The sequence below is a fragment of the Pipistrellus hanaki genome (assembly GCF_964339955.1).
Source record: "Pipistrellus hanaki genome assembly, chromosome: 1".
Classification (NCBI taxonomy): domain Eukaryota; kingdom Metazoa; phylum Chordata; class Mammalia; order Chiroptera; family Vespertilionidae; genus Pipistrellus; species Pipistrellus hanaki.
In genome coordinates, this window is record NC_140503.1 from 209,464,803 (window position 1) to 209,478,505 (window position 13,703).

The window sequence follows — 13,703 nt, forward strand, 5'->3', positions numbered from 1 at the left end:
TCGGTGCAGACAGACCGCGACGGAGCAACGAGCAACAGGCCCGGGAGCGGCCCTGCCTCCGCCTGACCCTGACCTCCGGCCTCCTGGACAGGGCCGTGGCTGTGGGAGCAGCGGCATGGGACACGCTGCCCGGGACCCCCATCCTTTTCCCGGCGAATCAGTGCCTCCTCCCGCCGGTCTCACCCGGCCGCCCGCCTGCCCAGCGTCTGCCCGGCCTGGCTCCCTGCACCATCCGGGCATGGCGAGGCCGTGCAGCCCCGCGCCCACCCCTCGCTCACGCATCTTCCGTGGCTCCGCCCAGTGTGGGTTCCGGGTCCCGTCCCCCACCCTGGGCCCTGTCTCAAAGACCGCAGTGTCTCCACCTGGAACCCTAATCCTCCCGACAGACGCTCCCACCTCCTTTCTGACAGACCATCTAGAATCTCACCTCACCCGAAGTCTCCCACTCGAAGGCACAGCCCTGCTCCCCAGCGTGGTCACGGGGGACCCCAGCCCCCGCGGCGGAGGCAGGCCCCGGTGGGCAGCGGGCGGTGTCACGTCCACACCCGTGGCCCCGCCGCCGCCTGGCCACGCCCGCAGGCCTGCCCTCGCCCAGCGCGGGGCGAGGAACCGTGGCGCCGGCCCTGTGGCTGGTGGTTGAGGTGGCGGCTGTGAACCAGGTCACAGTCCAATGCCCGTGTGGGCTCGGCCCAGGAGGGGCGTGCCGGGGGCGCGATCGCCGGCCTCTCTCCCTTCCTCTCTGAAGTCAGCAAAGCAGGAAGGCCTGGGCTCGCCGCCCCTGACCTCCCCGGGGCGGACTGGCAGGGCGGCTGCGCCCGGACGGCCCACGGGAGCCGGCGCCGAGAGGCAGCGGTGGCTCTGGGCGGGATGGAGGTGGCCCGGCCTCTCCTGGGCCCAGGCCCAGGGCCTCCAGGAGGCGCAGGAGGAGGCGGGCACGGGGGCCACCGCCTGAGCGGCCTGGGCCGCCGGGGACGGAGGCTGAGCGGGAGGGTGGGCTTCTCCTCTGGGCCCCGAGCCCAACCTGCGCCCACCCAGCCCGCTGCTCCGGCCCCACAGCCTGGGCCTCCCCTCGGCCCGGTGCCTCCGCCTGCAACGCCCCCAAGTGGAGCGAGAAGACCAGGTGGCGGGCTGTTGGGCAGGGTCCCCCCGGGGCCCCGGGCCCGGGTTCTGTCCTCAGAGGCCGGCTGGGGAGGAAGAGCCTTCTCAGAGCCGTCTGGACCGCAGCGCTCCTGCCACCCGGCCCGTTCTGAGCTGTTACCACGTGGGGAAGGCCGCCTGGGGGGTAGGAGCCGGGCCTCGGCCACAGCGGCTCCCTCAATCCCAGGAGCCGCCCTCCCTGCTCCATGGCCCCGCTCAGACCTCGCTGCTCCGGCTGGAGCCGGCCACCTGCATGGCCGCCCATGGGCAGGGCCCTCCTGCTCCCGCTCCCAGGGAGGCTGCCCTCAGGACCCCCACGCTTGTCCGTCTGTCTGTGGGCTACCTGCCCTCCCCCGCGCCAGCTGCACCCGTGTCCACCCTGCAGCGCCCGGTATGCCCGGGGCACCCCCCGCAGCATGGACGCCCCTCCTCTCCATGGGTCCAGTTCACCAAACCACTCAGCTGACCTGAACACCCCACGCCTGCATCTCAGCGGCGCTCTGGCTGCGCGGCAGGCGCCGGCTCTGCACCCTGAGGGGCCTCACCAGGCACCGGGCCCCGCCTCGGTGTCCTCGCTCAGACCTACACCGAGACCCCGCGCGGAGCCGGACCACGCTCCCTGCCTGAGCCTGCAGCCCCGCCCGCCCCGGGCAGGCAGGGCTGCCCCTGCTGCTGACCCCACCGGCCAAGGGCACGTGGCGGGGAAACCTGGCGAGCACCTGTCGGACGCCCGGAAGGACAGACCGTCTTCTCTGAGGTCCGCGTCAAGCTGACCCCGAGCCAGACCAGGCACGGGGGAGAGGGCCCTCCCCAGTCCCGCCCCCCACCCCGTTCCCCCACGCGGGGCTCCACACCCACCGCGCCCGGCCCACCTGGCTCCGCCTGCCTCCCGGTCGCCAGGGGCGGGATGCGCCCACTCAGGGGCAGAGGCTGCGGCCAACCAGCCCTCCCGGGGACAGTGCCCGTGCTGAGGCCACGGCAGGCCTGTGAGGCCGGCACTCCGCCTGCAGCCAGTTCGGGATGGCGGCTGGCCGATGGCAGGGCGGGAAGGGGAGCCGGCCGATGTGTCAGCTCCGGCCGCGCAGTCCCCGCTCCCACGCTGAACGCTGCTCTCCGAGGAGGAAGTTGAGGCTGAGCGGAGGCAGCCACGGCCACCCGGCCAGCACTGCCCATGTGACCCCGGGCCCGAGCCACCTCGCCCATTTCCTGCCAGGCCTGGCCCTGAGGGGCAGGAGGAGGGGCAGAAGGGCCCCAGGGCCTACTCTCAGGGGCTCCCACCCGGGGGGTCGCCCACCAGCCCAGGGACAGCCGGAGGGTTGCTGGGCAGAGGCCATGCTGCATGCCGGGCTGCCTCCTGGCTCAGAGCTGGCGTGTTTAGGCACAGCTCAGAGGGGGCAGGACCCGGTGGCACAGCCCCTCCTGCCCTTCCGGCCCCGCTCACTGGTCACGCTCACAGCGGCCATGCCCTGGGGGGCTCGGGGGCTCCCCCGGAGGCAGGCTGTCCCAGGGGCTGCTGGGAACAGCACTGGGCTGGGCGGACAGAGCGAAGGAGAACCACGGCGCCAGACATGGGGCTCCTACAGAGCCGTGGCCAAACCCCGCTGGGCAACAGAAAACCGAGGCCGGAGGGCAGCATGCGGTACCCGCCGCTGGGCCGGGGCTGGCTGGTACCCTGGGGCCTGCACCCCGCATCGCCCTGATCCCGAGTCCCCATGGGGCACCACCTCCCGCCTGTGAGCCCACACCCTCCCCCTCAGGATCCCCTGGCCGCCCTCCAGCCAGGGCTCCCGTCTGCTGGGGAGGCAGCACTCTGACTCACACCCTCGTGACGCCGCGACGCCCAGGCCCGGTGACACACGGCCAGCAGCCGGGGCAACCTCCCACGAGCGCGGCCGAGCAGGAAGAGCACACGGAAAGCGACGGGTCCGCAGCAGCTCATGCAAAGGGCCTGGGGTCAGGGTGCGAGGAGGCACCGGCCTTCAGACACGGGGACAGGGGCAGGCCCAATCCAGGCCGCTGTGTGTGGAGGCTCCCACACAGGCTGAGCACTGAGCACCGAGCACCGAGCACCGAGCACCGAGCACCGAGCACCGAGCACTGAGCACCGAGCACCGTTCGGGACCGGCCTCCAGTCCCGGCCTCTCCTCTTCCCACTGGGGACAGGGTGCGAGTCACTCCCCCCAGGGCTTCTCTCCCTCGCCTCCCACACAGGACGAGGGGGCGGCTCACAGGACTGCCCAGGGGCACGTGGCCTAGTGCTGGGGCCCAGGGTGTCTGGGGTGAAGGGCACCCTGCTTAGCCCCGATCCCAGCGGCAGGGCGAGGAGACAGGGAACACAGCTGAGGGGGGCGGGGAGCGGGTAGAGGAGGCAGCCAGAGCGATCCAGCCCCCTGCGTCTCGCTGGAGCCCAGGGTGGAGGCCGAGGTCAGCCTCGTCACACGCTGCGTGGGCACCTGCCGTCCGCGGTGCCAGCCCAGGGCATCCCAGGGCAGACCAGCGGGGTCACCGGCCTTGACCCCTGTCGCTGCCGTGGCCTCGGCTGCCCCGCCCTCTGCTCCATTACTCACCGCTCTCGTCCCGTCATGCCTCGGTGCCTCCCTCAAACCACAGGGCCTCCCTCAGCCCACACACTCTGGCACTGCATCCCGGGCCCGGCTCCGGGTCAGGACAGGGCACCAGGCCCGGTGTGGCGAGGCCTGGCCAGCCTGGCTCCTCCTGCCGGCGGTCTGACCCGGGCCCAGGCCCCTGTCCGGGCAGGGGTTTGGTGATGCCCGCTCTGCCCGGGCTGGACCGGTCAGGGTCAGGCTGGGCCGGCCACACGCAGGGGCACCTCCTTCTCCCACTGACTTCAGCCTTTTAGGATTCGGTCTTTCTTCCGTTTTAACTCCTTTTCCCCTTCCATCACTAATGTGAGTTTTTAAGCTGTTTTCAAACTTCTTTTCCTTTGCCGCTGTTGGCCGATGCTCCCCCTCTGAGCGTCTTTTGCTTTGGGCAGCTGCTCGCTCCCGAGTAAGCTTTAGGCTGGCCTTAGGAGGTCACACTGAGGGCCGGGCCTTGTCCTCATCGGCTACCTCCTCGCCACCCCCTCCTGAGCAGCTCCCGGGTGCCGGGCAGGGTCTCCGGGGTCTCCGTCTCCCAGAGGCAAGGGACAGAGACAGGCCGAGGGGGCAGGGAGCTGAGAGGCACAGGAAGAGGCAGAGGGGCCAAGAGGGAAGGAGGAGGCAGCTGGCCAGCGCGTAGCTGGGGAACTGAGAACAGCCTGCTCCTGGGCTTGGGCTTGGGCTGGACAGGATGACTAATGGCCACTGGCTCCTGTGCACGCCCCGCTGTGAGAACCCCCCCGTGAGAACCCCCCTGTGAGAACCCCCCTGTGCACACCCCCCTGTGCACGCCCCGCTGTGAGAACCCCCCTGTGAGGACCCCCCTGTGCACACCCCCCTGTGTACACCCCCCTGTGCACACCCCCCTGTGCACACCCCCCTGTGAGAACCCCCCTGTGCACACCCCCCTGTGAGGACCCCCCTATGCACACCCCCTGTGAGAACCCCCCTGTGCATGCCCCCCTGTGAGAACCCCCCTGTGCACACCCCCCTGTGAGAACCCCCCTGTGCACGCCCCCCTGTACACACCCCCCTGTGCACACTCCCTGTGCACGCCCTGCGGGCCTGGCTGACCACAGTCCGGGCTCACACTGCCCCGTTGTTCGCAGCCTGTGAGGAGAAGGCTTGGCCCTGGGCCCGGGCTGGTGGGAAGGGGCCAGCCCCCAGCCGCCCTGCCCCTCCCTGGGCTCTGAGCCCAGCACTCCACAGGCGCGAGAGGGGGTTTCCATCTGCCCTGCACACTGTCCCCTTCCAAGGCCAGGGTTCAGGGGACCCTGCACCCCCACCCCATCCCCCCTCCTCGCTCGGAGCCGCCGGCTCAGCCGCAGCCCAGGCCCCTCCTGGCGGGCGCCCTTCCCTGACCTCACCCGGTCCTACTGACAACCTCCTGCCAGCTTCGGCCCAGCTAGGGCACCCCAAGCCCAGGTCACCCAACACCCGCTGGTGCCCTGGGAGGGCAGGTCGGGCCCTTAGGGTCCAGGCGGTTTGGGGGATCGCAAAGCCAGTTCAGGCTGCGGGGGAGGGCTTCCGGCAGAGTGCATCCCCACGGCCCCCCAGGACTCAGCCGGGCCCTTCCTCACAGGTGGCCGGCTCCAGCCAGAGCCCCGGCCTCCACAGCCAGGCCCGAGAGCCCCAAGCCCGAGTGAGCCCCCAGGCCCCCAGGCCCGAGTGAACCCCCAGGCCCGAGTGAACCCCCAGGCCCGAGTGAGCCCCCGGGCCCGAGTGAACCCCCAAGCCCGAATGAACCCCCAGGCCCGAGTGAGCCCCCAGGCCTGAGAGCCCCAAGTCCGAGTGAACCCCCAGGCCTGAGTGAGCCCCCAGGCCCCTGTGAGCCCCAGGCCTGTGTGAGCCCCAGGCCCGAGTGAGCCCCCAGGCCCGAGTGAGCCCCCAGGCCCGAGTGAACCCCCAGGCCCGAGTGAACCCCCAGGCCCGAGTGAGCCCCCAGGCCCCCAGGCCCGTGTGAACCCCCAGGCCCGAGTGAGCCCCCAGGCCCAAGTGAACCCCCAGGCCCGAGTGAGCCCCCAGGCCCAAGTGAACCCCCAGGCCCGAGTGAACCCCCAGGCCCAAGTGAACCCCCAGGCCCGAGTGAACCCTCAGGCCCGAGTGAACCCCCAGGCCCGAGTGAACCCCCAGGCCCCTGTGAACCCCCAGGCCCGAGTGAACCCCGGGGCCCGAGTGAACCCCCAGGCCCGAGTGAGCCCCCAGGCCCCAGTTAGCCCCCAGGCCCGGGCTGTCCTGGGCACCCAGTAACCCCACTCCCCACCCCGGCACAGAGGCTTAGATCACCGGATCCCAGGCGAGGCGCCTGCCTGGCCCTGCCCTCAGCCGGGGCGGGTGGGGTGGGAGGAGACATCACGGGGCCGCCGTGGACGGGCAAACCCGCTCCTCCAGCGGGCGGCCTCGCAGGCGCCCAGGGGCAAGGTGGCGCTGTGGCCGGCAGAGACCACAGGTCACAGGTCTGCTGCCAGAGAAGCCAGCAAAGAGGCCCGGTGGGGAGGGGGGCTGGCAGGGTGGGCATTGCCAGGCGGGTCCCGTCTCACCAGCTCTCACCCTGGGCCCAGTGGCCCTCAGTCGGGGTCACTGACTGCCCTGGCCGGCGGCCCCCCCCCCGCCCTCTTGCAGGCCCTGACCAAGCCTCCTCGCCACCGCTGCAGGGGGTGGGGGTCTCCAGACACTCCAGCCCCTGTGCCGGACCCGCCGCCAGCCTGGCTGGCTTCTCCTGGCCCCTCAGAGCTCCGGCCGGTCACTGGCCTGCCTAACGCCCCATCCCTCCCTCTCCTGGGTCCCACACGGCACCTCCTGCGCCAGCCTTGGGTGCTGCCCACCGGGAGGGGTGCCCGTCCATGAGGGGTGGGTGCATCCCCGTGGAGGCCCGGAGGGGGGCCCCGCCCGGGCCCACTGCCCTCTGGGCCCGACTGGCGGGACCCCGGCTGGGCAGGCGCTCCAGGCCCTCCCCGGAGGACGGGTCCTTTCTCAATCCTCTTCCTTCCCCAGCAGCTTCCTGCCCAGAAAGTCCGCGCCACCAACCACAGCGCCTCACCCTCCCGGGCACACTCAGGAAATGGGGAGCCGTTTCCGGGAGCCCCTGCCCCAGGGCCCGGACTCCGGAGGGCTGGGCACTCAGGCGGAGGAGCAGGGTCTGCAGGCGTGGCCGGGCCTTGCCGGTTGGCTACCCAGCCCCTCCTGTGTGACACGGAGCCGGCACTGGGCCCGGGCGGCACTGGGCCCGGGCGGCACTGGGGGTGGGTCCCAGAGCAGCCTCTGCTCCCCGGGACGGGGCTGGAGAGAGACAGGAGGTCTTCAGGAGGAGGACCGTGGGGTTCACACAGACCCACCCTGGGACAGGGTGGTGCACAGGGTGGCGGCAGGCTGGGTCCACGCCCAGCACCACCGGCTGTGATAGGAGCCAGCGACCAGCAGGGAGGCCTGGGCGGCTGTGGCTCCTGTGCAGCCATCCAGCCTCCAGCCCCGCCAGGCCTCAGACAGGAGAGGCAGCAGCCGAGGTGGGACCCTCAGGTCCCAGGCGGTTGGGGGATCGCAGAGGGACCTTCAGGCCAGGGGAGCACTGTCCTGCATGGCTCCCTGCGGCCCCCCAGCCACGCTCCTCACCAGCCCAGGGCTCCCAGGCCTGCTTTTCCGGATCCTTCCCCACCACTCTCCTAAGGGGTGCAGATCTGACCAGGCCGCCCCACCGGAGGGCCTGGCTCTCGGGGACACCAATCCCAGGTCCACGCTGTGGCAGGAGGCTGGGGGTGCACGAGCTGACCTCACCCTCAGCGCCAATCCGTCTCCAAACGGACCAGAGAAGGGACCGGTCTCCACTTAGGAAGGACCTCGAGGACGCCTGCAGGGCCTTGGTCCCCATCTGTGCAGCTTTGGGGTCCACCGAGGCCGGGCAGCAGTGGTGGCAGCTGGAGCCCGCTGGGAAGAGAGGGGGACGGAGCGGAGCGAGGAGGGGGGCGAGGGGCCTGTAATGGAACCGGACAGTTGCCAGAGCAGCTACGCCACTAGGACCCGTTATCCGATGGAAGCCTTGCCCCAACCCATATCCTAACCCCTAACCCTAACCCCTGACCCCTAACCCTAACCCCTGACTCCTAACCATAACCCTAACCCCTAACCATAACTCTAACCCCTAACCCTAACCCTAACCCTAACCCCTAACCCTAATCCTAACCCTAACCCCTAACCCTAACCCTAACCCTAGCCCTAACCCTAACCCTAACCCATATCCTAACCCCTAACCCTAACCCCTGACCCCTAACCCTAACCCTAACCCATATCCTAACCCCTAACCCTAACCCCTGACCCCTAACCCTAACGCTAACCCCTAACCCTAATCCTAACCTCTAACCCTTAACCCTAATCCTAACCCTAACCCGACTCCTAACCATAACCCTAACCCCTAACCATAACTCTAACCCCTAACCCTAACCCTAACCCTAACCCCTAACCTTAACCCTAACCCCTAACCCTAATCCTAACCCTAACCCCTAACCATAACCCTAACCCTAGCCCTAACCCTAACCCTAACCTCTAACCCCTAACCCCTAACCCTAACCCTAACCCTAACCTCTAACCCTAACCTCTAACCCCTAACCCCGAACCCTAACCCTAGCCCTAACCCTAACCCCTAACCATAACCCTAACCCTAGCCCTAACCCTAACCCTAACCTCTAACCCCTAACCCCTAACCCTAACCTCTAACCCCTAACCCCGAACCCTAACACTAACCCTAACCCTAACCCTAGCCCTAGCCCTAACCCTAACCCTAACCCTAAACCCTAACCCTAACCCTAACCCTAACCCTTAACCCCTAACCCCTAACCCTAACCCTAACCCTAACCCCTAACCCTAACCCTAGCCCTAGCCCTAGCCCTAACCCTAACCCCGTAGGCCTTCCAGGGCGAAGGGTGCGCTTGTCCCAAAGCTAAAGCGAGAATTAGACACAGGTGAGGCCAACTGCAAAGGGCACCCTGCCAGCCCGGCCCTGCCCCAGCCTGCAGAGCCTGCGGCCTGTGAGCCTGCCCGCCTGCCCTGTGTGATTGTGCCCATGAGCCTGCCTGCCCACCCGCCCTGTGCGTGTGTGCCCGTGTGCCTGCCCACCCGCCCTGTGCGTGTGTGCCCGTGTGCCTGCCCACCCGCCCTGTGTGATTGTGCCCATGAGCCTGCCTGCCCACCCGCCCTGTGTGTGTGTGCGCCCGTGTGCCTGCCCACCCGCCCTGTGTGTGTGTGCCCGTGTGCCTGCCCACCCGCCCTGTGCGTGTGTGCCCGGCGTGCGGGCCCAGCAGGCCTGCCTGTGTGCCTGCCGGCACCTCGTCTGCAGAAGCTTCTGGGCGCTCCAGAGAAATGTCCCTGGGAGAGCCCAGCCCTCCCCTGGCGCAGCCACATGGGCAGCCGAGCACACAGCTGTGGCCTGTCCTCCCCGGGCCCCAGCGGGCAGGGACCAGCAGGTAAACACCGCGGCCAGGAGAGGCTGGAGACCCGCCCGCGGCCGGAGGGTGTGTGAGCACAGACACTGCGCCTTTTATCAAAGTGCTTCCGAGGGAGACGGTGGCAGGGCTGCCAGACAGGCTGAGCTGCTCCCTGTGGCACCGCCAGCGGGCCTTGCCCTCTGCCCCGGGGGCCTGTCCTATGCCAGGAACGGGCACTGACCCCGGCGTCCCTGCAGCTCCCAGGCAGCAGCCACCAGCTGGTGGCTCCCCCGTCTGCTGCTCCTGCTGGACTCAAGCCTCTGCCCAGAGACCCAGTGGGTGGGGACCTGGGAGCCTGCCCTTTGCCCAGGCTCCTGCAGTCCGGCCCCACACCCACCCACCCCACGCAGAGGTCTCCCCCACTCCAGCCGGGCACGGGTCCCCTGCTGCTCACCCGGGGCTGGGGCGCTGACCGGCCTCCCAGCCCCTCGGAAGTCATGACGGCTCGAAGAGAAGGGCACGCCCTGCCCACTGCTCAGAGGAGGAAGGCCAGTCCGCCGGCCCATGGCGGCGGGCAGACTCACCCAGGGCCTCCGTGGCTTCCCATCCGTGGCTTCCCGGGCGTGCGCAGGCGTGCGCACACGCAGGCCGGGGTGGCGGCTGACTCAGCACCCCCTTTCCTCTGTTCCTCTGGACAGGAAGGGCCAAGACATATCGGGTCCACCCCCTCCCCCCCAGACCAGCCTCTGGGCTCCTCCCCGCCTCCCAGACTGAGGGCTCTCCCCAAAGGCCGGGCCCTCGGTCAGCACCCTCTTTCCCATGGCTGGCAGGACTGGCCTAGCCCTCTGCAGGGTGTGCCCCAACACAGGGCACAGAGAAAGCAACGGGGGAGGGGATTGACAGAGTCCTCACTCCTCCGAGGACCCCCTGGGGCCCTGGCCCCTGGAGTGAGGCCTGGCTCCCGGGGGCTCCTGGAGGGAAGTCCTGGTAGTGGGCACAGTGGGCGAGATGCAGCCGGGGAGCCGGACCCCCTCTGGCCCCGCAGAGTCTGGGCCAGGGAAGCAGGGCCGACCGGGGGCAGGGGCAGTGCCAGGCGGAACTTGAACCTGGAACCCTGCTCCGCTGCAGGGCCTGCCACCCCTCGGCCCTCGGAACACCCTCTCCCACAGGCAGGTAACCTTTGTGGAGCCCTTGGCGCCGGGCCAGGTCACACACTTCATCAGCAAGGTCACAGAGCACAGGGCAGCGGGCGCCCGCACCCAGCGGTCAGGGCCACTGGGCAGGGCCAGCCCTGGGGTGGCACAGACGTGGGCAGCGCTGACCAGGCGAGGACAGGCCCTGGCACCCAGCGCAGGGGGCAGAGGGAGCAGCGCACGCAGCCCAGAGGGAACCAGCGGCCAGCACCCTCCTCGGGAGAGGAAGCCAAGGCCCACGGGGGTGTGGGGAGGGGCCGAACCCACATGTGCAGAGCTGTCCCAGCCCCCAACTCTCCCATCGCCCCGCGCCCTCTCCGAGGCCGCACTGTGCAGCAGGAGGGGCTCCCGCCGCGGCTGTCAGCCTCGCCCACCCAGTGAACCCGCCCCGGCAGGTGCTCGTCTCCCCTTGGAGCGGCGAGGGCCCGGCGTCCCGGCGCCCGGGAGGACCGGCTGGAGTGGGGGGACCGTGCTGGGCCCCGCGGCTGCCCGCCCCGCCCCGCTGGCCCCGGCGCCCTCCGGCGAGGACCCCCGCCCCGCTGGCCCCGGCGACCCTGGGAGCCCGCCCACCGCACCCGCCGCGCACCTCACCCGCCTGCGTGCCGCTCCCGCCGGGGCTCTGCTTCCCGGGGCCGGTCCCGGCTCGGCGTCCCGGGGCGCCGGCCCGCCCGCCTGCCACCCGGAGTCCATCCCCGCCCCCGACAGGCCTCGCCCCGCCCCGCCAGCCCCTCCCCTCCCGCAAGGCCCCGCCCCCTGCCGCTGGCCCCGCCCCGCTCCAGGCTCCTCAGGGACTCCTCACCGCGCTTTGGTCCTCCTGGCGCAGCTCGCAATCGTAGAGGTCCCAGGTTGGGTGCTGGGACCCCCACCTTTCCCACCCCCGCTCCCAGGGACCAGGGGTGTTGGCTGCAGGCGTGGGCACGCCGCCCGTGCACAGCACACAGAGGAGATGCGCAGTAAAACTCGAAACTTGTCCGGACCAGGCAGAGCAGGGGGCCTTCAGGGGCTGGGGCTGGTCAGGTGAGGCTGAGGGCCCCCGAGAAGACAGAGCCAGGCCACGGGGGCGCAGAGTTGTGCCTGGACAGGGTTGGGCCGTGTCACCGTTCCAGACCTGCTCTGCAAGGAGCCAGCCCCCCGGTGAGACAGGCCTGGGGTCAGAGGAGTTACCCAGGCCAGGGGCAGTGTGAGGCCAGAGAGCCCGGTGCCGGGGACTGGCTTGACTGCTGGGGGGGAAGGGGCAGCGCCAGGGGAGGGGCGGCTAGAGGTGGGTGAGGCCTGGGAGAGTCTTCCGCCAACAGGGCCTCAGTTTCCCCATCTGCAAGGCCAGGGGTCCCACCTGCTGGAGAGTCAGCAGGAGAGGTGTGGGGGAGGAGGAGGGCGAGCAGGGCACCCGGCACCCCAGCCCCGCAGCCCCCAGGGCTGACAGCTACTCACACCTCCTGGGACTCCGGAGCCAAAGGCCGGAGGAGTGGGGCACCCGGGCTGGCGGGACCGGTGGGCGGGGAGGGCCGCCCCCCCTGGGGAGGGTGTGCATATGGGTGAGCAGAGGCGAGGCCAGGTGAGGCCCAGTCTGGGATGACGGCTCCCGCCAGGCCATGGCGAGGGTGGGCACAGCTGCAATGGGCGACAGGAGCCCGCTAGCATCCATGTGCAGAGGGGGATCGCCTGCTGCTGGCTGGCTCCACCGCCCCGTAGCCGTGGGCTTTCTGCGGCCCCGGTGTGAGCCCTGGCCATGCCCACAGCCACATCGTCAGCACCAGCCTCTGTGTGCCCCGTCCCCGGCCCCTGATCCCCGGTCCACGGCCCCTGATCCATGGGCCACAGCCCACCAGGCCCCTGGCCCACGGCCTGCTCCCCCTCTCCCTGGGGGTCCACACGTCGCAGGTTTGCCAGCCGGAAAGCCAGCACCTCATTCCCCAGCCTTCTCCGCGGGCTGGGACCTCGGCGCCTCCTGGAGGCCTGCCCCTCTGACCCGGGGTCCTGTCCGTTTGGGAGCAAAGCAGCCCGGAATCCCGCCCCTCTCGCCCGCCACACCTCTTCCCTCTGCCCTCCAGCTCCGGCCCTGCCTGTCCCTGTCCTGTGAGACCACGGCGCCGCTCCACGCTGCGGCCTCCGGCGTGAACAAGTCCTCAGCGCACCCGCAGGCCGCTGTCCTCCCGGAGCTCCTCCCAGGCACGGCCCACCCCAGGGCCTCTGCACCCTCCCCACGTCCCTCAGGCTCTGCTTCACGGTCCCCTTGTCACACGACCTGTGCTCTCCCTCCCTGGCCCCTCTGACCCCCTCCATGTTTTCTGTCACGCTCAGGCCCCCCTGGAGCACCCCCACAGGCCGGCCATGCTCACTGAGTCACCGCTGCTGCCCCAGGCTCGGCCTGCCCACCCAGACTGGATGCTCAGTACGTGGCTGGGTGAGCAGACCAGGCCTCGGGGGCAGCACAAGGACAGGCGGGAGCAGGCGAGCTGCCCACCTCTGTCCCTGTGTCCAGCGGACCCTGCAAGCATCAACCTTCTCCCCCCCGCCCCCCGAGTGGCCGCAGGGTCACACTGAGAGCTTCTCCCCAGGCAGGCCCGGGGCACAGGGGGGCAGGGGAGGGGCAGGCCTGGGGCACAGGGGGCAGGGGAGGGGCAGGCCCGGGGCACAGGGGGGCAGGGGAAGGGGCAGGCCCGGGGCACAGGGGGGCAGGGGAGGGGCAGGCCTGGGGCACAGGGGGCAGGGGAGGGGCAGGCCCGGGGCACAGGGGGGCAGGGGAAGGGGCAGGCCTGGGGCACAGGGGGCAGGGGAGGGGCAGGCCCGGGGCACAGGGGGGCAGGGGAAGGGGCAGGCCCGGGGCACAGGGGGGCAGGGGGAGGGGCAGGCCGGGGGCACAGGGGGCAGGGGGAGGGGCAGGCCTGTCCCTGGGCAGGGCCAAGGCTGTGGCTACCCTGACCCGCTGGCAGCCTGCTGTCCGGGCATTGGGGAACAAGTGCCCACCCCATCGCCCAGCTCCAGTCCAGGGGAGGGACTGGACCACACAGCCCACAGGGGGGAGGGGGCCAGCCCGGGGGTGGCTCGGGACATGGAGATGAGACGTCTGTTGGAGCCAAGCCCAGCAGCTGTCCCCCCTCCCAGCCCCTTGCTTTGCTGCTGGGAGCCGCCAGCTCAGTGTCCTGTCCCAGGGCCACCTCGACCCAGCCCCACCCACCCCCGCAGGGACCCATTCCCTGGGCAGGTCGCTGCCCACTGTGAGCACCGGAGGGCAGGCCTGCCCCGCTGATGTCATGGCCGGTGCAGGGGGAACGCATACCCGAGAGGGTGCGGGTGACCGTCAGAGGGCGCTCCGGGGACCGAAGGGCCAAGACCTGCAGACTTGGAAGGGCCCTGGA

At 70.5% G+C, this 13,703-nt stretch overlaps 1 protein-coding gene across 3 annotated transcripts in view; it reads right to left on the reverse strand.

Annotated features, from left to right (window-relative positions):
* SH3BP2 (SH3 domain binding protein 2) overlaps positions 1-11,039 on the reverse strand; it is a 35,752-nt gene extending 24,713 nt beyond the window's left edge. Inside the window, exon 1 of one of the 3 annotated variants that reach the window (XM_084861685.1) lies at positions 10,931-11,039. The gene's annotated coding sequence lies outside the window, so the exon portion shown is untranslated. The remainder of the gene's footprint in view (positions 1-10,930) is intronic. The other 2 variants (XM_084861684.1, XM_084861686.1) reach the window with 2 other exon arrangements.
* Positions 11,040-13,703: the final 2,664 nt, after the last annotated feature.